The sequence below is a fragment of the Canis aureus genome, chromosome 38, assembly GCF_053574225.1.
Source record: "Canis aureus isolate CA01 chromosome 38, VMU_Caureus_v.1.0, whole genome shotgun sequence".
NCBI lineage: Eukaryota > Metazoa > Chordata > Mammalia > Carnivora > Canidae > Canis > Canis aureus.
Window position 1 is genome coordinate 3181063 of NC_135648.1, and position 24460 is coordinate 3205522.

At 36.9% G+C, this 24460-nt stretch overlaps 1 protein-coding gene across 5 annotated transcripts in view; it reads left to right on the forward strand.

Annotated features, from left to right (window-relative positions):
* Positions 1-24460, forward strand: part of ATF6 (activating transcription factor 6) — a 197507-nt gene that overhangs the window by 122244 nt on the left and 50803 nt on the right. The gene's annotated exons all lie outside the window — the stretch shown is intronic.

Genomic DNA, 24460 nt, shown 5'->3' on the forward strand with positions numbered 1-24460 from the left:
CGATCCCGGGTCTCCAGGATCGCGCCCTGGGCCAAAGGCAGGCGCCAAACCGCTGCGCCACCCAGGGATCCCTCATACCGTTGTTCTATTTCAGCTGTGATATGTAAGAAAAATGAGCATGTAAGGAGTACCAGATCTTCATTGTTCTAAAGAATTGGACAGCCACACCTCCCTTAGAACCAAGAGGAATCTGAAAACTGCTTCCTTGCACAACCTCTACCGTCTCCGCATCTTCTGGTTTCTTGTCACACAACTTAGAATTTCTTCTGTGTATTTATCTCAAGTTCCTGCTGTACCCTTTAAGCTTTGTATCACATTTACACCCCCCCCCATTTGAATTTCATCTCCATTCCCCTTTTGTCTCTCGAGATAATTTTTATGGCCTCTCACTCGAATTTCCATCTCCTATTATATGGATCATTATTTAAATCTAAACACTCTAAAATGTGACTTGAGTTTTTCCCTCCTGCTTTTGCTGCCTGGTTGAGCGGAACCAGTGTCTTTTCAACAGTGATCTATACTGATGATATAGAAGTCCACCGTTCCCAGATTTCAGTTGCAGGTAAAGTGAATTATTGCACTCTGAGTCACCTCACGCATTAGAGGGAATTTCTTGCTTCTGATGTGATGAATCCTTTGTCCGTCATGGCTTTTGCTCAGAATTTTATGTTTTCTGATGTTTATGAATTGGTATAAAAACATAGTTTCTGATACATATTATTTGCCTATTATTAGTACTTAGAGCTCCATTTTTGTTCCTTTTAAAGAGAAAGCTGACTCAAGAGCATGTTTTGATGTTTTATTCTTAAGAAATAGTTTAAAAAACTTATTTGGGGATTAAATAATTTTAGTTTTAAATTCCTTTTGTAGTTTGTTAAAGCTTCTAACTCCAATTTGATTGAAAACTTGGAAATTGGTAGATCTGGCTTTCAGAGTGAAAAGCTGAATGAAAATACTTTTCTTAAATCATAAATGATATAGAATTTAAAGTTCTTAAACTTTGTGGAGTGTAGAGGGTTTTTTAAAGTTACTGAATTGTTTATAAATTCCTGGGTTGTAGAGGCAGCAGTTTTTATAGTTTTATGAAATTTTCATGTGTCTACAGAATTCTTACCAAATGGCCTTAACCATTAATAGATAACTATGTGATCAGTTTTAAAACTATCTCAACGCTCAGAAATTTGGAAAAATAACCAGGGAGACATTACCCATAACCCTCTAGGTCAAAATTATTGAAATGTGTGTGTGGATTTCATTTATTTTAAAGAATACATATGTGTTGTTAAATCATTACGCATGCTTCTGTAGAGGATAAGCATTTGTATTTAAATCCAATCTTACCAATGTTATAATTTCATTTGACTGATACCCAGATTCAGATAGCAAGAAGCAAGAGATAAACCCCTTTCATTCTGTTTTTCAAGGATTCTTACAGCTCATAAGTGTGAGAATTTTTGTCTGAGTCAGGGATTTTGACTGGACTGTGGAAAATAGGATCTGGTAGCCAGGAAGACATGTGCCTAGATGCCTAGGAGAATGTCTAGGTATTTAGTTTAGGATTTTACTATGCTATTGGGTTAGGAGCTCCATATGGCATTAGCAATACAGCTGTAATAATTTTAGTGTTTAGTGCTTATCCCCCACCCATCCCCCTCCCAAGAAAAGCATATTAATTACCTATAAAATATGTACAAGAAAGGAGTTATAGTATTTTATACTGATTAGATGAGTTATTCCTACTTGCATGATTTGTTGTGAGTAGGAGGAACTCCTCCTTCCTCTGTCAGCATTTAAACATTCTGAAAGATCCTATTGTGCACTGACATCAAGGCATTTTTTAGAAATTACTGATCTTTTTGAAAAAAACAAAGGACTCAGTCAGTTAAGAAACAGGTGCTGGACCAGCCTTGTTTTCTGTGTTGGAACATTGTACATTTAGAAGTTTCATGACTTATCTTTTCATCAACCGTAATAGATGACCATGCATTTGTCCGTTGCTCTCTTTGTTTTCTTTATTGTGCTAAGTCTTTTTTTTTTTTTTTTTAAGATTTTATTTGAGAGAGAGCGCACATCAGCAGGAGGAGGGGCAGAGGAGGGAGAAGGATAAGCAGACTCTGTGCTGAGTGTGGAACCCAACACAGAGCTTGATCTCCTGACCCTGAGATTGCGACCTGAGCTGAAATCCAAGAGTCAGTCTCTGGTCACCTAACCAACTGAGCCACTCAGGTGCCCCTGTTGGGCTCTAAGTCTTCAAGTTCCTAAAGGTCAATTTTCAGAATTTTATCAGTGAAGCTTAGTGAACGCAGTCACTCAAATTTAAAATGTCTTGCCTAGTAAACTAAATTTAACGAATTCTATCACATAAAGAATGTCAAGTGTTGTTTTTACTTATTCATGAAAAGCTAAGAGGAGCTGATGAACAGGAGGTGAACTGACAGAATTAGATTCCTTTCATAATTTGTCTGTTATAGCTTTGTTTTTTAACCTCAGTCTTATAAAGTTTTACAACATTATGTTGGGAATGATAATGTTTGTTTCAAATACTATTGCTTTCAAAGTGTAAGGCATTTAGAGAATTGTTGAATACAGTTTTCAATTTTGATTTTTTGAAATTGGGAATACTTTAGGCCCCTGTTAATTTTACAGATGGAGAAATTCAGACACAGAGTTATATATTATCACAGCTCATTTGTGACAAAGCAAAATCTAGAAGCCAGATCATCTTCCATATCAGGCCAGTGTTCTTTTCATTGCACTACACAGTCTCCCTATTATCAACAAATGAGATTATGTTAAGAGAGTTCTTCTAGAAACATGCAAACCAGTAGAATTCCATAAATTAGCATGTCCTTATGAAGTGTGTTACTTATTCTGCAAAATTTAAGAGAAGATGAAATGTTTCTAAACCTGTAATATTTTTACTTAAAGATTGTGTAAAGAAAAACTTTTCAAAATCTAAACTTACTTTAAATGTAATTTGGTTATAAAAATGATCCTTACTAAACAAAACCCAGGAGTCTCAGTACCTCCAGTTCCATATCCTTCTTAGGAAGAGTTCTGCTATACCATCAGCAATGCCTTTTGTGTTGGAGGATGGTGCTGTAAGAGCATTTGAGGACAGACCAGGAGCAGTATAATACAAGAATTTGTTTCTTAACTTTCTTAATACGTGGATTTAAAGTTTCCTACTGACCAATTCCACCACCCCTTCTCTTTACCACCAAAGAATTGCTAAGTGGAGTTGTTACGGCTGCTGTTCTTAATAACCTACAGAATAAAGGGAGGAAAGCCGAAGAGCTGTAGTGTTTTGTTGGGGAGAAAGCCTGAACGGGCCATTTCTCAAAGGAAATTTATCCTGTAACGCTGCACTGTGTTCAATACAGTAGATACTAGTCTTCAAATGTAACTGGTCATTGAGATCTGCTGTAAGTATAAAAGGCACAGGAGAGTTTGAAGACTTAGTATACAGAAAAAGTAAAATACCTCAATTTTTTTTTGTCGATTACCTGTTAAACGATCATATTTTGGCTTTACTGGGTTAAATAGATTATGAAAATTTCACTGTTTCTTTTTACTTTTTTATTGTGTACTAGAAAGTTTAAAGTTACCTATATGTATAAAGTTAGACAGCACTGCATGAGAGCTCAGATTTCTAAGATAATTGGGATGAGCCTTGAAGCTGAAACAAGAACTTTCTACAGTGGTATATTATGGGGACATGGTATTCCATTAAGTGTGGATGTTTTAATTTTTAGTAAAATTTTTATTGGTTTTTCTGTCCAGTTCATAATATGCAATTCAGTAAAAGCCACTCATGGAGAGTCTGAACTTTATTAACCAAGCCTTCTTAGACTCTAGCTTGATCTTGGAACTTAGAATGCCTGAAGGAGTGGATGACTAGAATGCCCCATAAATACACTTTCTAAATATCATGTCTGTTACCCAGACTTTCAGAGCCGAGAGTACTAGTAATCTGTATGGCTACTTCAGGGCAGCTTTATTTTGCCTCAGAAATCAAGTAGATGTTAAGTTTGGCATCCTCTTATAAAAATTGAGACCCAGACTTTTTTGTGTGGATGAAAGAATAATGTACCTCAGATGCCTACAAATATCTACAGGTGAAGTCAGGCTGTCCCACAAGGAGCAACCTTTGAACACTCAAATCCCCATTATTCCACTGAATTCCAATAATATTGTTTCTTTATATTTTTATGTCTATGTTATATATCTTCTCTACTTAAGTTCCTTAAGAAGAGTGAAGAATTTTTTATTCACTCTCTTGGGGTTTTTCCTATAGGAAATTTATAAAGTATTTTAAATTAAATTGAATTAAACCAAAACTAGGTCAAACTACAGAAAATTGTTTCTCCCTAGACATACAATAAATAAGTGAGGCACTCTGCTACAATCGAACCTGCATGTGGATGTGCACCCAGACAACACAGTGTGAGATACCTAAAAATCTGATTCAGAATTAAAGGCCATTTTTCTGGCTTCTAATTAAACTTTTTCATGTCACAATAACATAAATGTTTTAAAGTACTCCTGGCAGCTCTCCTTGGATACTCCCAGTAATTTCATTAAGCCTATTCACCCGGCGAACAGCTGCAAGTTATTCCAAACATCTGCACTGAATCCCCACTGAAAACAACTCTCTCACCCCATTAACAACACCAGTAATTCTCTTATTATTTTTCTATCCATGAGTTATGGAGAAATAAGCCTAGTATATCAAAGAGGGAAGAATCCTGAAAATTGTTTCTCAGAACTCATTCTCTATGCTAATGCACATGATGCTTTACCTTCCAGATTTCTGTACTTAAAAATTAATAATTTCTTTAATACTTGAACATTAATATAGTTTGTTAAATAGTTAATTCTTTCAGATTTTATTAAGTTTTATTTGCTAATAAATATAAAGACTTAAAACGTTTTGCATAAAAATTATTTTGTAAGTTTTGTACAGTTCAGAATAAGTGTAGTGGACTCAACACACCACTCCCTTGTTCCTCTGCTTCTTTAATATTGGTGAATATTTTTCTTTGCTTTTTTCCCCTACATTTATGCTGTGAGACAAGCACAAAATTATTGAACCCATTACCTCTGTATTCACAACTTATTCCAATACTTCTATTAGGCAGCCATCCAGAACTGAAGAATTGGACTATATGTTTGCCGTTCTGTGGAGGAGTAATACTCAATTCTGCTTATAAATAATGAACAGATGGCATGAAAAAAGACCTCGTAGAAAATCATTTTTATGAACCTCATGAACGGAGGGTTAATATTTCCATTAAGAAGCCATTAAGTCAGATATAATTCTTTTGCATTTAAACTCCACATTATTATATTTTTATTTATTTATATATTTTTTAAAAGTGTTTTATATATTTATTTGAGACAGAGTGAGAGAGAGAGGGCATGAACAGGGGTGGGAGGAACGGGGAGGTAGAAGCAGACTCCCCCATGGGGCTTGATCCCAGGACTCCGGGATCATGACCTGAGCCAAAGGCAGACACTTAACTGACTGAGCCACCCAGGCACACCCACATTATTGCATTTTATTATAAGAAGTCTAAAGATGAAACAGTATAGTAGGAAGAATAAATTGATTTTGATGAATATAAATCTGTTTAAACTTTTATTTTTTTAAATTTAATTTTATTTAAATTCACTTAATTAACACATAGTGTATTATTTGTTTCAGAGGTAGAATTCAGTGATTTATCAGTGATACATAACACCCAGTGCTTATTACATCATGTGTCTACCTTACTACCCATCACTCAGTGACCCCATCCCCCCCACCCCCACCCCTCCTCCAGCAACCCTGTTCATTTCCTATGGTTAAGAGTCTCTTATGATTTCAGAGGGGGAGCCCTCTGATTCCGTCTCATTTTATTTCTCCCTCCCTTCCCCTGTGATCCTCTGTTATTTCTTAAATTCCAGATAAGTGAGAACATATGATAATTCTCTTTCTCTGAGTGACTTATTTCACTTAGCATACCATCCTCAGGTTATATCCATGTCGTTGCAAATGGCAAGATTTCATTTTTTGATGGCTGAGTAATATGCCATTGTGTATATACCACATCTTCTTTATCCATCTGTTGATGGACATCTGGGCTCTTTCCATAGTTTGACTATTGTGGACATTGCTATTGTAAACATGGGGGTGCGGGTGCCCCTTTGGATCACTACATTTGTATCTTTAGGGGTCAGTACCTAGTAGTGTAATTGCTGGGTCATGGGGTAGCTGTATTTTCAACTTTTTGAGGAACCTCCACACTGTTTTCCAGAGTGGCTGCACCAGCTTGCATTCCCACCAGCAGTGTGAGAGGGTTGCCCTTTCTCCACATCCTCACCAACTTCTGTCATTTCCTGGATTCTTAATTTTAGCCATTCTGATTGGTGTGAGGTGGTGTCTCATTGTGGTTTCAATTTGTATTTCCCTGATGCCATGTGATGTTGAGCAGTTTTTCAAGTGTCTGTTGGCCATTTGTAGGTTGTCTTTGGAGAAATTGTTCATATCTTCTGCCTATTTCTTGACTGGATTATTTGTTCTTTGAGGGTTGAGTTTGATAAGTTCTTTATAGATCTTGGATAGTAGCCTTTTATCTGATAAGATATTTGCAGATACCTTCTCCCAATTAGGATGTCTTTTGGTTTTGTCGACTGTTTCCTTTGCAGTACAAAACTTTATCTTGATGATGTTTAAACTTTTAGAAAGAAGATTAAGAGTATTGGCAACAATAAATGAAGTCAGAATAGCTTGATTAAAGCAAGCAGATATAGCTTATTAAAAGAGTATCTCCTTAATTCTATAGCACGTGCTAATTTTTTGCTTTCCAAGTACACACATTGAGACATAAACCTAGCTAGGATGTACTTGTTCTATAAAAATGTTTTGCAAAACAATCTTCAGCTCCCTAAGAAAATTTAAAAATTTGAAAATTAAAAATGACCTTTGAAAATTGAAAAATGCAACCTTTGATAAAAGCAAAGGCTATGGGAATTATCCTAGTCAGAAATATTACTCATTCCTTTTAACTCTTCCATTCCTACCTCAGAAACCATTTAAATTTATTCAAAAAGATTTAATTTTAAAAAGTTCTGCCCAGGGCAGCCCCGGTGGCTCAACGGTTTAGCACCACCTTCAGCCTGGGGCGAGGTCCTGGAGACCTGGGATCAAGTCCCGCGTCGGGCTCCCTACATGGAACCTGCTTCTCCCTCTGCCTGTGTCTTTGCCCCCCCCCCCCCCAATAAATAAATAAAATCTTAAAAAAAGTTCTGCCTAGAACTTAAATTTAAAAGTCTGCCTAGGAAATAAATTTGAGATTTTTAGTATTATTCACAGTAGTGCTGTGTTGGTCTCTTAAATTAACTTAAACATATGTTTATGTAAGAGGCAGATGGATGTTCCTTTTAATGAATTAATGCCAGAATATGAGTATTCTTTTAATTATTTTAAAATTTTATTTATTCTTTTTGAAATTTCACTAATTTCTAAACAAAATTTACTCTGAAATTTTTAGCTACACTGTGAGAGTAATGGCTAGTTTATGTTCTTAGATACAATTTTGATCTCGTCTCAGTAATTTCGAGAGGCACTTATTAAACCATAAAATTGTACTGATCCCTTGACTAGCATATCCTGAGGATTTATTGATTGATCTGTTAATTTGTCCAAGCGTATATGAAACTATTTCTGTGTATGGTCTTGGGATCACAATTAGTATTAATGCATTCACTAACTTAGGTTTGCGAGTACTTTTGCTGTGTACTTTTAATAATAACATTGATACGAAGTTTAGTATAAAGTTACAGTATACAGATCACTGTGTCAATTACTCATACATTATTTTGTCCTGGTTTTATATATATATATATTTTTAATTAAGTAAACTATGCACCCAACATGGGGCTTAAACTCAGCCCCAAGGTCAAGAGTCCCATGCTCTACCTACTGAGCCAGCCTAGTGCCCCTATTCTGTCCTATACTAATTAAACAAACATTACCCTTAACTATTATAAAATGAGTTTTTCTTTTTATCATGCATATGAAGTATATGTATATACTTAGTAATATTTAAAGCCAGTTAGTCTTGAATGACCAAGATATATTCTTCAGTCTCAGCCTTTCCCCCTCAGTATACTTAAGTTTGTTTTAGGTGAGCCACAGATTGGGTTTATATTCATAGTCTGGCAATACTAATGTAGCTGGCAGACAGCAGCTATTTTTTGTTTCTAGATTTGAACTTGTTCTTAGATCATTTTAAACAGCTAAGTTATATATACTCACTTGAAGTGTAGTGGTTTAAAACTGCCGTACAAGAATTTTAACTTACTATTTTATATTGGTGAGATTTCTATATTTTTTATATTCTGAGAGTTGTCAGATCACACATTGATCATTCTTTGATTTTCTGCCCGAAGTAGAGTCATACATGTATTTCACCTCATGTAACGATTCTTGATTCTCTTTAGGAAAAGCTGTATCCTGGAAACTGTGGGAATAAATCATAGATTCAGAGATTTATAGGACAGTTTCTACAACTCATGACTTAAAACATATAAGAACAATTACAAATATGTAAGGCTTGTCTATATCTACTTTGCCCTTAACACTTTAGTTTGTGCCTGTGTTAGAACTGTTCGTGCAAATGCATTTTGGGGTCTATCCATAATACTGAAATAATTCTCTATATTCATGTGAAATTACTTCAGTTTACCTTCATTTATAATCACCCCTAGTTCTTACTTGTCATTCATATAAATTAGAGGGTATAAAGATCTGTGATGACCATTTTCCCCCCAGTGTGTTTAGCATTGTGATCTTATACGATTCAGAGTGATGTTAAAAGTAGCAACTTCCTGATTAGAAACCAAACACTAGACATACACAGAGAGAGCGCAGAAATTTTATATTAAAGACATATATGACTTGATAGAATAAGTATGTTTGCAAAGTTGCTGATGGATATCGATTTCCTTTTATTTAGGGACATCCCAGAAACTCACCCAGGCAGTGGGAGGGTTCCAGTACTCTTAGCAATATGATAAGCTCCCTTTCATGAGTGAATTGTATTTTCCAGTTTGAAGATCTCAGTGTCTTTTTCCTTGGCAATTTTAGAAACACTTATTTTGATTTGATGATTGTTGCTATGTTGGAATAAAATTGTTGTTGATAGAGCTGGGTCTAAGTCCCAACTGGGCCTCAGTTTTTTCAATTGAGGGCATAGACTCCCTGATCCATAAGACTTCTTCCTGTCCCGTGACTCTCTGCTTTTGCTTCATACAATTTCTGTCATATTTTGGTTGACTTTTTGAATATAGCAGAAGACCTTCAAGAAAATCCCCTACATAAGACTTGACCAAACCTGAGATTTTAGGGGTTGCGGGGAGATGAACATAAAACCTTCAAAGAGGAAACTGTAAGCTGAGTTATATAAGGTGAATAGGTATTCTCAGCACACAATAATAAAGAGCAAGGGCATTCCAGACTCCGGGAACCTCACTGTAAAGTTAAGTATCCATGAAAGAATGTGGTGAGAAAGAAAAGGAATAATTTGAGTTTGTTAGAATTTGGCAAGTATTTTATAGGATAAGGTCAGAGGAGAAAGTTGGGCCCAGATTTTTAGTTTATTAGCCATCACCTTTTAGTTAAATATACTATATTTATATGCTTTTTTAATATCAGAGATGTAGCAAGAGTTGGGAGATAAGAAAAACTTCAAAATTTTAAACCAAACTACTTTGGTTTTTTTTTTTAACCTTTTAGAAAGCAGCAGTTTAGTATCTTTGCTTAATAATTGTGAGAATGTTGAAGAAAAGAGAGGGTTAGGATTAATCAGTTAATATCTTTACTTATTAAAAAGTTAATATCTTTACTTCCTTTTGTTATCTAGCATTCACTTCTTAGGCATTTTCCTTTTTTTTTTTTAATAGTACCTATTTGTTTTCCTAATTAATAGGCATTTAGTTCCCTCTTTAGTTTATCACTCCTCTTGATAATTAGCCTAATACTCCAGTCAGTCATTTTATTTAGATTGCCATCGTATATGTCTTTTGAGCTCTGTGTTAGTAGGTGGGTTTTCCATGATCTTCTGTGAAGTTAGAGTGCACAACCATTTGATAGTTGTAAAAAGTATATCTATAGCTGCAATTTCCTAATAGAAGGAAATTCTTGTAAGAGCAAAGATCTAAACCTTAAAGAAATCTAAAGAAATCCCCCTTCCCCAAAATACCCCTCTAAAAATAAGGGGTATTTTGTAAATAAGTATTACTTTATTCTTGCCTACGACTCTTTTCAGAGTCTTTATTAATGAGAATGCTCTTGTGTGTGACCTAGCATTCCAGGGCAGGGCTGAACACATCTCATTTCCTCTAGCTTCACCATTAATTACTCATATCAGCACTTGTGTAGATCTCACACTGGAGAGAGTAAACTGCAGCTTAGATTCTTTTTCTGTTCTTAAGTTTTATTTTAATTCCAGTATAGTTAACATACAGTGTTACAATAGTTTCAAGTGTACAATAGAGTAATTCAGCAGTTCCATACATCACCTGATGCTCGTCACAAGTGCACTCTTTAATCTTCATCACCGGGCAGCCCGGGTGGCTCAGCAATTTAGTGCAGGGTGTGGTCTTGGAGTCCTGGGATCGAGTCCAATGTCGGGCTCCCTTCATGGAGCCTGCTTCTCCTTCTGCCTGTGTCTCTGCCTCTCTCCCTCTCTCTGTGTCTCTCATGAATAAATAAAATCTTAAAAAAAAAAAAATCTCCATCACCTGTTTCACCCATCCCCGCCACCTCCCCCTGTAACTATCAGTTTGTCCTCTAAAAGTCTATTTCTTGATCTCTCTCTCTCTCTTTCTCTCTCTCTCTCTCTCTCTCTCATTTCCCCCCTTTTGTTTTTTAAATTCCACAAATGAGTGAAATCATATGGTATTTGTCTTTCTCTGACTGACTTATTTTGCTTAGCATTATACTCACTAGCTACATTCATGGCTGAATAATATACACACTACATCTTTATCCATTCATTGGTCAGTCGGTGGACACTTGGGATGCTTCCATATTTTGGCTATTGTCAGCAATGCTGCTACAAACATAAGGGTGCACGTATACCTTTGAATTAGTGTTATTGTATTCTTTGGGTAAATAAATACCAGTGGTGCGATTGCTGGATCATACATAGTTCTCTATTTTTAACTTTTTGAGGAACCTCCATATTGTTTTCCACAGTGGATGCACCAGTTTGCATTCCCACCAACAATGTACCAGTGTTCCTTTTTCTCTACATCCTCACCAACACGTGTTGTTTCTTGTATTGAGTTTAGCCATTCTCATGGGTGTGAGGTGATATCTCATTGTAGTTTTAGTCTGCATTTCCCTGATGATGAGTGATGTTGAGCATCTTTTCATGTGTCTGTTGGCCATCTGGATATCTTCTTTGGAGAAGTATCTATTCATGTGTTTGGCTCATTTTTTAATTGGATTATTTGGTTTTGGGGTGTTGAGTTTTACAAATTCTTTATATATTTTTGTTATTTTAGATGTGTATATCTTTATATATTTATTGGATATATCATTTCCAAGTATCTTCTCCCATTCCATTATGTTGTTACCTTTTAGTTTTGCTGATTTTTCCTTCAATGGGGCATTGTATTTTAATATAGTCTCAGTTTATTTTTGCTTTTGTTTTCTTTGACTCAGGAGACATATCTAAAAAGAAGTTGTTTCAGCCGATGTCTGGGAAGTTACTGCCTGTACTGCCTGTGTTCTTTTCTAGAATTATGGTCTCAGATCTCACATTTAGGTCTTTTGTCCATTTTGAATTTATTTTTGTGTGTGGTATAAGAAAGTAGTCCTGGGGATCCCTGGGTGGCTCAGCGGTTTAGCACCTGCCTTTGGCCTGGGACATGATCCTGGAGTCCCAGGATCGAGTCCTGCATTGGGCTCCCAGCATGGAGCCTGCTTCTCCCTCTGCCTGTGTCTCTGCCTTTCTCTCTCTCTCTCTCTCTCTCTCTCTCTGTCTCTCATGAATAAATAAATAAAAATCTTTTTTTTTTTTTTTTTTTTTTTTTAAAGAAAGTGGTCCAGTTTCATTCTTTTTCATGTTGCTGTCCAGGTTTCCCAAAATTACTTGTTGAAGAGACTTTTTCCCCATTGGATATTCTTTCCTGCTTTGTCAAAGATTAATTGACCAGGTAATTATGGGTTCATTTTTGGGTTTTCTTTTCTGTTCATTGATCTATGTGTCTATTTTTGTGCCAGTACCATACTGTTCTGCTTACTGCAGCTTTGTAATATAACTTTATGTTGCCTCCAGTTTTACTTTTCTCCTTCAAGATTGCTTTGGTTATTTAGGGTCTTCTGTGGTGCCATACAAATATTAGGATTGTTTGTTCTGGTTCTTTTAAAAATATATTTTTTAATAAAAAATTTTTAAAGATTTAATTTCGTTATTTGAGAGAGAGAACACATGCGCATAAGCCAGGGGGAGAGGGAGAAGGAGAAGCAGGCTACTTGCTAAGCAGGAAGCCTGACATGGGGCTCAGTCCCAGGACCCCAGGATCTTGACCTGAGCCAAAGGCAGATACTTACTGAGCCACCCAGGAGTCCCTGTTCTAGTTTTGTGTGAAAGTGCTGTTCGTATTTTGATAGAGATTGCAGTAAACGTAGATTGCTTTGGGTAATTTAGACATTTTAACAATACTTGTTTTTCCGATCCATGGGATGTCTTTCCATTTCTTTGTGTCCTCTTCAGTATTTTATAGTGTTCAGAGTATAGGTCTTTCACCTCTTGGTTAGGCTTGTTCTTAGGTATCTTAATATTTTTGGTGTATTTATAAATGGGATTGTTTTCATAATTTCTCTTTCTGCTGCAATATTGGTGTACAGAAATACAGCAGATTTCTCTACATTGATTTTGTATCCTGTGACTTCACCAAATTCATTCATCAGTTCTAGCAGCTTTTTGATAGAGCAGCTTAGATTCTTACTACATTGTTCTGAGTGTTTCCAAAGATAAGTGGTGGGTGGTGTCATAAAATGATGACTTCTGTTTCTTAGGGGCATCTGTTTAACAGCTGAACTCTGATGAAGATAGTAAATGATTTCCAATTAGTGTGATTTCCTCCAGTTGTGCTTCTCATAGTACTGTTTTTCTCTTTTTTCATGTTATTGTTTCTGATGAACATATTTTTCAGTTGAGTGCTGTGAACTTTTTTTTTTAAGATTTTATTTCTTTATTTAAGAGAGAGGGGTGTGGGGAGGGAGAGGGACAAGCCCACTAGACTCTGTGCTGAAGGACAGTTGCAGTTAGAATGGTGGTGACAGAGCCAGTTTTCATACTTTAGGGATCAAATGGGAGATACAGGAGTCCATTGACTTATGACTCAATCTACTTCACTTACCTAAAATAATACTGTGGGATTAATCTAATTAAAATTAACGTTTTAGAGAAATGTTAGGTAAGATATTGACCAGCAATATCAGATATGTCTGGAATGGAATTCCAGTATTGAGCCAGAAAAGGTTCTTGGTTGTAAACAACAGAAACTTACTGTAACTTAAGTTAAAGCAGAAATTGCTTACATTACAGAAAGGGAATTTAATGGAAGGCTATTTTTAGTTCACAAGACTCTATGCAAATACTAGAGAACTCAGCCCAGAGCAATGGTGAGAACCAAAGAAGGCCACAGAGCCAAGAGCACAGCCATTGTCTCAGCTCAAGAAGTTGAGTTAGGACAGCCCAACACTGGCCACCCCCACAGCCACTAGCACTGCTGCCACTGGCATCTCCCATTGCTGCTGTGAATCTAAATCTAAATTCACTAATGCCCAAGACTTTGAATTCTAGGTAAGTATCTGATTGGCCAGCTTTGATCACATGTCGGAGAGCTGGGAGAGAAATTATGTCTGTCCCCTTCAGGCTTCTGCAGTTAGAGATTTTCCCTCACAAAAACCCGCAAGTAGACAAGATATTCAAATGTTGGATAGCCAAAACCAACAGCCAGTACTATAAAAACTAAGTCCTAAATCTTAAAGGTTTAGGGAAACTAATTTGAAAGTCACATAGCCAAAATGAAAATGATTTTGTAAACTCAGGAATGTACTCCATGGCTTACTTTACTGATATTAAATATCAAGAATATTAAATTTAAAACTTGGCTTTGATCTCTCCTGCTTTGTACCGTGTAATATAGGCCCTTAAATGTCCTCTTCTCTCCTCATATCTTCTCTAGACTCCTATAACGTTGGGATTTATGAACGTAGCCTGGTGGTCAGACCACAAGAGACAAGTGGACACAACATTGCTAACCCTCTTAGTAGGAGCACATTTCTAGGAGTGAGATTGGTCTCAGCTAGACCTAGAGGGATATTAGGAGTAGTTATGACCCTGGGGGGATGAAGTAGGGTGAGAAAAATACAAGCAGAAAAGCAAACTGGGTTGGCCAGGGGAAGGGTGAAGGATAGGGAGTGTTGGCTGGGGGCGGGGGGGGTGTTTTAGGCCACAACAGATACTGAGTGGCTGGGCCAGGCTGGTGATTGGGAGGGGCGGGAGACATGGCAGTGGAAAGAAACAGAGAAGGGCATGTGTTGTACAGTTAGTGGCTGCCCAAATCCTTCAAAAATACTGCCTGCGAGAACGCTTTTATTATTGGAGTTTTGTTTTGTTGGGATTTGTTTTTATTTTTATTTCGGTACTAGAATTTAATTTTATTTTTAAAGATGCTTCTCTGACAGAAGTTTCCACAGAGGAAAAGACCCTGTGTAATTTAAATAAAGCTGGACTTTTTTACTTGCTCCCTCCTTTTTAGGGTTTATTCTTCTTTTAAATTTAAATTCAGGGATCCCTGGGTGGCACAGCGGTTTGGCGCCTGCCTTTGGCCCAGGGCGCGATCCTGGAGACCCGGGATCGAATCCCACATCGGGCTTCCAGTGCATGGAGCCTGCTTCTCCCTCTGCCTATGTCTCTGCCTCCCTCTCTTTCTCTCTCTGTGACTATCATAAATAAATAAAAATTAAAAAAAAAATAAAAAATTTAAATTCAATTAATTAACATTAGTGTATTATTAGTTTCAGAGGTAGAGATCAACGATTCATCAGTTGCATATAATGGTGCTCATCACATCACGTGCCCTCCTTAATGTCCATCACTCACTCCGTTCCCCTACCCCCTCCTTCTAGCTACCCTCTCAGCTCCCCCCACTTTAAGACTGATTTTGACATGGTGACAAATCTAAAAGAAATACAAATCAGGGTGCCTAGAGGGCTCAGTTAAGTGAATCTTGATCTCAGCTCCAGTTTTAATCTCAGGGTCATGAGTTCAAGCCCTGCACTGGGTTCCCCTCTGGAGGTTGAACCTACTTTAAAAAAAAATAATTAAAAAAATAAGATGCAAATCCAAAACCTCATAAACTTGGTAGGTAGTGTAAGGCCTTTAATTATGTCTGTTGAAAGATACTGCACAGGGAATATTAAATAAAACAGCAGCAGTATCCTTTGACCCCCTCCCCACCACACACACACCATCATCACACAAAGGCCACAGCTCAGGTTAGCTCTGTGTCCACTTCCTTTCCACTCTTCCAATTTCGAGACCCTTCTTCCCTGCTAAAAACTACTTTAAAAAAAAACACAAAACAATTTAGCATCTTCCAACTCTCTTCTCTATCTGTAACCTCACCCCTATCATACATGCAATCCAGTAACACTTAAGAAAAATGCTTAGAAAAAGCAGAGATAGAGTAGATGCTTTGAATACTTGTGCTTCAATTATTTTCTCCGTCTTTTAAATTAAAATTAAATTGTGAGGGTATCTTGTTCTCTTGGTTGAATTTACAGAGAGTATCTCTGACAGTTGGCAGTAGTGTTTGTGAAAAGGAGTAGTGAGAGATCATGGTGGAAGGAGGCCAGATCAGGAAGGACCAGGGTATAAAGAGCTTTCATTTCCAGGCTGAGTTTGGATGGGGAGGGAGTACCTGTCACTTGCAGGGAAACAGTGCCTCTCAGCCAGCAGGGGGATGGAAGAAACCTGGTCAACAGTGTCCCTGTCTCTGGTTGTGCTTCCTGTTACATTTCCTCAAGGACTTCTCTGACCTCAAACTTTTTGGTGCTTTTTAAAAAAAATTATTGAATACTTAAAATAGTGCTTTTTACTTGCCTCACTCACTGTTCCAAGTGCTTTAAAGTATTATCTTATGTAATCTTTATAAACAACCTATGCACTATGTATTGTTACTCTCCTTGTTTTACTGATGAGAAAACCAGGGCACAGAGAGATCAAGGAACTTGGTCTAGATCCTGCGGCTAGAAATGGAGGTGTTAGAGGCAGAATTCAAACCCAGGCAGTCTAGCTCCAGAGCCCATGCTCCTCGTAGTCTCTTGTCTGTCTGCAGCACTCTGGCCACTGCTTTGTGAAAGCAGCATCCTCACATGTCTGCATCAGAATTGCTAGGGACCCCTGCAAAACTTCGGCCCACCTGAGACCTACCATATCAGAATTTTTTGTAGGAGGTGGAGAACCTGGATGTTTACATTAAGTCCTGTAGATGATTCTGATATGGATCCTTTGTTAAAGAACTTCTGGGGCACCTGGGTGGCTCAGCGGTTTAGCGCCGCCTTCAACCCATGGCGTGATCCTGGAGACCCGAGATCGAGTCCCATGTCCGGCTCCCTCCATGGAGCCTGCTTTTCCCTCTGCCTGTGTCCCTGACTCATTCTCTCTCTCTCTCACTGGTCTCTCATGAATAAATAAATATTTAAAAATTAAAAAAAAAGAACTGTTTCAGAAGGACCTGCTACTGTCAATATGTTCACTTCTGATCTTGGCTTCCTTTGGCGGTAAGATTAAATAGTACCTGAAGGATACCTGATTATTACAGAGCTTAAAATTAACACTGTGATCCCTTAGTTTGCCTTTTGAACCATCACTACCTGAAATTTAGTTGAAATACTTTCTTAAACAGTATTTGACCAAAGGGAAAAAAAGAATTTTCCTTCCTTTCCCATACATGCATTGTATGTCAAACATTCACTTTAAACCTGAGTGGAAGCTGAGAACTTGCTATTCTGTTTATGATGAGAATGCAGAGAATGTACAAGATTCTGGAAAGTATACCTTTTGTGGTATGAAGAGAGAACTCTTCTGAACTCTTTGGAACCAGTCTAATAGCGTACCTCTATGCTTGATGAGGATTGCAGCTAGCAATAAATCTCAGCTTCTAGTGTGGACCAGGTATTCAGTTTGGCTATCTTGCTAACCCAAGATCTCCAGAGAAAATTGATCCACTAAAGTAGAAAAATCAGATTATGGTAGATTATAGTTAAATTTTTAAGGGCTTTAAAAAGAAACTAAGATTTTGTTTTGTTATTTTTCACTTGGTGGTTTGCTGTGTCAAGATCAGTCTTTCCTAAAATGTACTTCAGGGGATGTTTTATAGTCCGTCTTTTTTCTTTGTGTGAAACCAAGATCAAAATTACTTTGGAGAGAAGATTAAGATCTTTAGTAGAGACTAGAAGAATATCCAGACACAGAACCATGCAGGAGAGATAACTTTAAAAATATAAAGTCAGTAGGATGCCTTACCACCACCCCCCCAACACCAAAAAAGTTGTAGCATCATTGATATGAAGGAGTCCACAGGAATAGTATCTCCCTGCATTACCTTCCTCCGCTGCTGCGATAGTTACACACAAACACACTCACACAGCATTTGAGACTACTGTTACATAAGTTTACACCATTTTTTTTGTTTCTGCCTAGAACTTTAAAAAATTAATTTTTGTCTCAACCTAGCATTTTCCCCATTTTTTAACAACAAAAAGTAATTTTCTTAGATGTCTATATTTAACTTTTTCTTTGAAATGTTTCCTAATAATCTCTTTTCTCAGAAAACTTGTTGGCTCACTTTGCTGTAGACTCACCTTCTCCCTCCCCACTCTGCATGGTTACTTTGGTAGCTGATCTGTAGGATGCAATTCAGTCTTCAGGAAATTCACTTCCTACCAGTAGTCCTGAGTAAAGTGAATTTTCTAAAACGTAACATCTTGTAAACATTATGTCTGACAAACCCCTATGGTTAAACTCTCCATGCACTTAGTGTTTGATCTTTTTCCTTAAGACATTTTTTGGATTGCCTCACTGTTGGCACTCAACAAATGATCGATAACAAGTTTCAGGGGTCATAATTTATTTCCCTAAATCACACACTGTCCATCTTTTGAAAAACTCGGTATTGGGACTGACAAAGTTTTGAACTTGATTAGCTTGAGTTATTAAATGGAGTAATATGAAGTACAAGGTCAAAGACTTGCTGGCCTGATCTCTGTTCAAAGCATATAACCAGCATTTTGTCAAAGAGCTTTCTCTAGGGAAGATAGTCCTGACCTGGTTTAGAAACACTTTCCCTGCAAACTCTCATTAAGAGAGAAAAATGACTTGGAAGCTGCTGTCTTATCCTTGGGAAAGTATTTATAAGAAAGCATGTTGACCAAGAAACTCTAAATTAATGCTACTTTTTGTTTTGTTTTGTTTTTTTGTTTCTTTCTTTTTTTATTCGTAGGAGATACAGAGAGAAAGAGAAGTATAGACACAAGCAGGGGGAGAAGCAGGCTCCATGCAGGGAACCTAAGGTGGGACCCAAGTCTCCAGGGTCATGTCCTGGGCCGAAGGCAGCGCTAAACCGCTGAGCCACCCGGGCTGCCCCAATTAATGCTACTTTAAAAAAAGAGAGGCAGGGGGCGCTTGGGGACTCAGTGGGTTAAGGGGCTGACTTCAACTTAGGTCATGATCGCAAGGTCCTGGTATCAAGCCCACTGGGTCCCTGCTCAGTGGGGAATCTGCTTATTCCTCTGCCCCTCCCCACCTACACATTCTCTAATTAATTAGTTAATTAATTAAATCTTTTAAAAAAGAGGCAGATCAGAGCACCTGGCTGGCTCAGCCAGTAGAGTGTGCAGCTCTTGATTTAGGGGTTGTGAGTTCAAGACCCATGTTGAGTGTAAAGTTTATTTTTTTAAATTATTTTTTAAAAAGAAAGGCACATACAATAATTATTAGGTTGAACTTTATGAAATTACTAATATTTGACCCATAAAAAATTGGCAGTTTTGTATGGTACAACCTTATACATTTTTGTGTGAATAAAAGGGGAGGGAGATCAGAGTCCATTGGGCAGGTTTGGGTACTCCAGCAGAGAGAGATGAGAACCATATCTTTTTTCTATATATATATGTAAATTTATTTTTTATTGATGTTCAACCATATCTTAAAGCAAAATGAGTTTGTATTTATTGGGATTTCAAGCTAATTTTTCCTCTGGTGACCTTGGCAGTATTTATCACGTTTGAACATAGTGTAAAAATTTTCTTCTTGTCAGATGTAAACCTTGGCTCAGTCTTAGGCCATCTGTTGTGCACTAATAGTTTTGACTTATTCTTTCTCTGGCTGACATGCATATTAATGGTGCTGATGCAAGCTTTACATTTCCTTTTATTGGTCTGTAGTTTTATTACATATGTTAGTGGCACAAATACTGCATTCATATTAGCTATTTATATTAACTACTTATAGTTTGGGGGTGACTAACGTACTTAGTTTATGCTTTTACTATAATGGGAAGCCCTACATCATAGACACTTTAACAGATTTTTAAAATGATTACATTCTACTTAGTTTTACTACCTCTAATTTTTTTTCTTCACGATTTTTTTTAGGATAGTGTCACTGTGTGTGTCTGTGTATTTTAATGATTTCAAATTTCTTAATTATCTTTACTTTTCAGTTGCTTTAATGTTTGGACACATTTCTTTTTCTTTTCTTTTTTCTTTTTTTTTAAGATTTTATTTATTTATTCATGAGAGACACACAGAGAGAGAGGCAGAGACATAGGCAGAAGAAGAAGCAGGCTCCCTACTGGGAGCCTGATGTGGGACTCGATCCCAGATCCCGGGATCACGCCCTGGGCGAAAGGCAGATGCTCAACTGCTGAGGCACCCAGGCGTCCCGGACACATTTGATTTCTGATCAACAATTAATACAGCTCCTAGAAAACAACATAAATTCAGAATATTTGACTTTGATAAAGAGTTTTGAAAGGCCCTCTTCTCATTGCTGCTTTGGCTCTCCTCTATTTCCAAGCTTTAATATCCTCTTCCCTTTGTTTGGTAGCTTGAAAGAGACTTGGTAAGATAAATGAGATAGAGTGATAGTAGAAAACAAGAGCTCCCCAGGATAGGAACATAGATGAAAAAAAAATTAATGCAAAGTTACTTTGAAATGAGGATAGATACTTTTATTTTTGATCTGGTTTTAGCTGTTTTATATTGGAAAACTAAGCCCATCACTGGAATCCAGTGGATATGGACCAAAAATCAAATGTTACTAAGTCATTGTTAGTATAGAGGCCAAAATTTGACAGATAGAGGCCAATGTTGATCCAAATAAAGCTGCTCAGTGTCACAGTGAAAATTTGATGAATAGAGGCCAATGTTGATCCAGATAAAGCTGACCCAGATAAAATCAGTGTCACGGTGCAGCCTGTTGCAGACTGTTTCATTCCCCAGGAAATATCATTAGATATTAAATACATTCCTTTTTGGGGCACCTGGGTGGCTCAGTGGTTGATGTCTGCCTTTGACTCAGGTCGTGATCCCAGGATCCTGGGATTGAGTCCCACATAGGGCTCCCAGTGGGGAGCCTGCTTCTCCCTCTGCCTATGTCTCTACGTCTCTCCCTGTGTCTCTCATGAATAAATAAATAAAATCTTTTAAAATAAATACATTCATACATTCCTTGCTATCGAAGATATGGGGCTCTCCAACCTTAGGCAAGAGTTTCCTAATACAAGAGAAGCCGTCTTACCTAGTACAGTAGGGACTACTAATGATCTGTGAATTAACAAAATTGCTTAAATCAAGAGATCATCAAAATAATATGTGTATTTAATTATATAAATGTGGACTTGTTTGCCAAGTTTTGATGTAAGGCCAACATCTTTTCTTTGAGTCCAGATCTAGGAGGGTTCCATGTTGCCTTTTTTATACAAACTACACTCACAATGCATCAACCATGATTTCCAGTATGTTACTCTTACTCTAAATTAGAATGAGAATTTAAAGATACTTTATAAGTAATCTGAATGCAGACTGGTATGTTTTTTTTTTTTTGTTAGTTTTTTATGGTTGTCTTAGAATGAGTGAATTTTTTGAACAATTGATTTTTATTAAATCTCGTTCTTTTCACACACTTTTTTTGTCAATTACCCTAATATTTTTAAAGATTTATTTATTCATTTTAGAGAGCAAGAGCACGAGTATGAGGGGCAAAGGGAGAGGGAGAGAGAATCTTAAGCAGATGCCACACTGCGCTTGGAGCCCAACGTGGGGCTCAGTCTCATGACTCTGAGATCACAACCTGAGCCAAACCCAGGAGTTGGAGGCTTAACCAACTGTGCCACCCAATTTCCCTAATGTTTTTTTAAATTACACAATTATTCTAACAAATACAATTAGCAAAAGTAGTTTTGGAAAAAAACACTAGTCGTGAATGTTCACTTGTATTGTGGGCATCAGTAAGTTTTATTTATTTTATTTTTACATTTTTTTATTTAAATTCAATTTGCTAACATATAGTATAACACCCAAATGCTCATCCCATCAAGTGCCCTCCTCGTTGCCCATCACCCAGTTTACCCCATCCCCCTCCCCCTCCCACCTTCCCTTCTGCAACCCTTTGTTTCCCAGATTTAGGAGTCTCTCATGGTTTGTCTCCGTCTCTAATTAGTAAGTTTTTTTTTTTTAATTTTTATTTATTTATGATAGTCAGAGAGAGAGAGAGAGAGAGAGAGAGAGAGAGAGGCAGAGACACAGGCTCCATGCACCGGGAGCCCGACGTGGGATTCGATCCCGGGTCTCCAGGATCGCGCCCTGGGCCAAAGGCAGGCGCCAAACCGCTGCGCCACCCAGGGATCCCTCTAATTAGTAAGTTTTAAAGGAGAGTGGAAAGGGTCATTTAATCTCAGCAGTCAGTTTCCACTCTATACAGATATGTAGAGTCAATATTAAACAACACTTAGTGGGACCTTGATTTTATTGTGAATTACCATTTCAACCTTCAGCTGAGCAAAATGTGGTCATGTGCTTTTGATAGGTTAATCTCCAATGCTCTAGCCCTCTTAAAAAGAGAAGAGGCATAATTTTGGATGTTGCATTATGTACTAATATTTCGGTTTTCTTCTAACAAAGTGCTTGGAAAAGGGAATAGGGAGAATTGTATGAAAATAGCAGATTTTCTCATGCACAGTATTGCGTAACATTGGAAAACTAATGTTTTATTATCACAGTGAAATGTTTTGGTGTTTTCCCACCAGTGTTTCTCTGACTTCTTCTGGGAATAGAAATAACAATGTGTTGATGATAGTGTCTGTCCACAAAGTTTCCTCCCTGAGGTATCTGAAATCTGAGATACTTTTCAGGAGTGCATTTGGAGATATCCTAAAATTAGTGACATAGATTTCAGCAATACTACCAAAATAAAGCTCCTTTGTTTCTGAAAACATCACTAATAGAATTAACAATATGCTAAAAAGGAGTGATATGAACATAGTTGAGTAGAAAAAACTGATTCAAAATTCACTGTTACAGCAAAGAGTATTTAATTTGAGAAAGTGAAAGTAAATGTTAAATGAACTAGCTATATGTGTGTGTATAAATTATTTTTTAATGTAAGATAACTACTATTAGAATTTGTAGTATACCGACTTTGATTCCCTGCAGTTCTGTGGTAACAAGCACTTTAAATTCTAGATCACCTCTCCCTCCCCCATCCCAGTTTACAAACTTAAATTTAGAGGGAAGTCTGGTTAATGTACTATTTTTATCCATTCAAGATTCGATTCTTCTTTTTCATAAATAATAATGTGTTTTTTTGGCATTGTTCTACAAAAGTAACTACTTTGAAATTTAATGAAGAAAGAAAGCAGGAGACCTTATGTTCAGTTAATCATGTTTAAGAACAATGTTTAGTATGGTATCTAGATCTTAGCAGGAAACTCAGATTTAACTCTGATCCTGACCTTATATCCCATGACCAGTGGAATCCAAGTGTGTTTATTTTTACAGTAGCTTTAATTTGAGGCTTACAAGTTTGTTGGTTTGTTTTCTCATTCAATTTTTGGGGACCCTGAAGCAATATTTTAATTATAGGAATTAAGCTATTTATAATTTTCATGGCATGAAGATCAGCAAATTTTGTTTTTTTCTTGGCTATATTATGTTATCTTACTGAGAAATGTGTGATCTTTGTGTCTAACAATGCACTTAAAAAAAAAAAAAAAAAAAACCTCCCATGCTGCAGTGCTGGAATTCTAACAGAACAACTTCACTCATCTTTTCCCCAACTTAAAAGAAAAAAAAAAAATCTGTTCTCATAGAAATACTGCCTCAAGTTAAACAAAGGACAAGCAGTTACTGGAAATGTTTTCTATACAGTTCTTGTTCATGTATATTCATTTCAATTTGTTTTTTGCATTCTAGATTTTGTCTTCGCTTTGCTGGTAATTGCATTTCACAATCACATTGACCTTTGAACTAAGTTGCATTGAATTTTTATTACCTTCAGCTGTGTTAAATCCTACTTGTAGTGAGTCCTTCAGCAAGTTTGCTGAATGAGTGATGAAGCAAGAGGGGTTAATATCAGGTTCAGTTCTATCTCAGTTTAATCGTGCTCCCTTAAGTGGAAACACTAATGTATGTTGTTTTTTCTTTTTGCTGTGACAATTCTTAGGTTTTTGCTAGGGAAAAGGAGTTAAGATGTTTGAACAGTAGTTCATATCAAAGTCCTAAGTTGTTTATAATAGCTTTGGAATACCTATGGTTGTACATACCCTTTCCAAAACACATATACTCCCCCTTCTCATCTTACTTTTAGTATTTGTGTGGTTGGAAACCAGAAACCTCAGGTGCCATGGGTCACTTACAGATTATCAAAAGTTGGCAGTGTTACATTTGGAACTTTATACTTGTGCTAAAACATGCATTTATAATTTTTTAAATTCTTGAACTGTATGCTTTTTAAGGGCCAGAACTATAAATCTCCTTTAGTATATACTTATCACTTACCAAAATAAATCTAATGCTCTGGTTGCTTCAAAGGAGAAGGGGAGGCTAAACCGGCAAAGTTCTAGGCTTTGCCCTTAATGTAAATTACAATCAGAATCTCTATTTTATGTACCAGTAATTTGGGATCAGAATTTGGGGTGGGTGGTAGAAATGGTCTTCCTCAAAAAAAAAGTAAAAATGACTCTTTTGGATTGATAATTTCAGTATCTTGTGATATCTAGTCTTGCACCCTCATTGTACAAGATTGGAAACAGACCCAGATCATACAGCTTATTAGTGGCAGAACTAGAATTAAAATCCTTCTCTTCTGATTCCTTGGCCAGTAGCTTT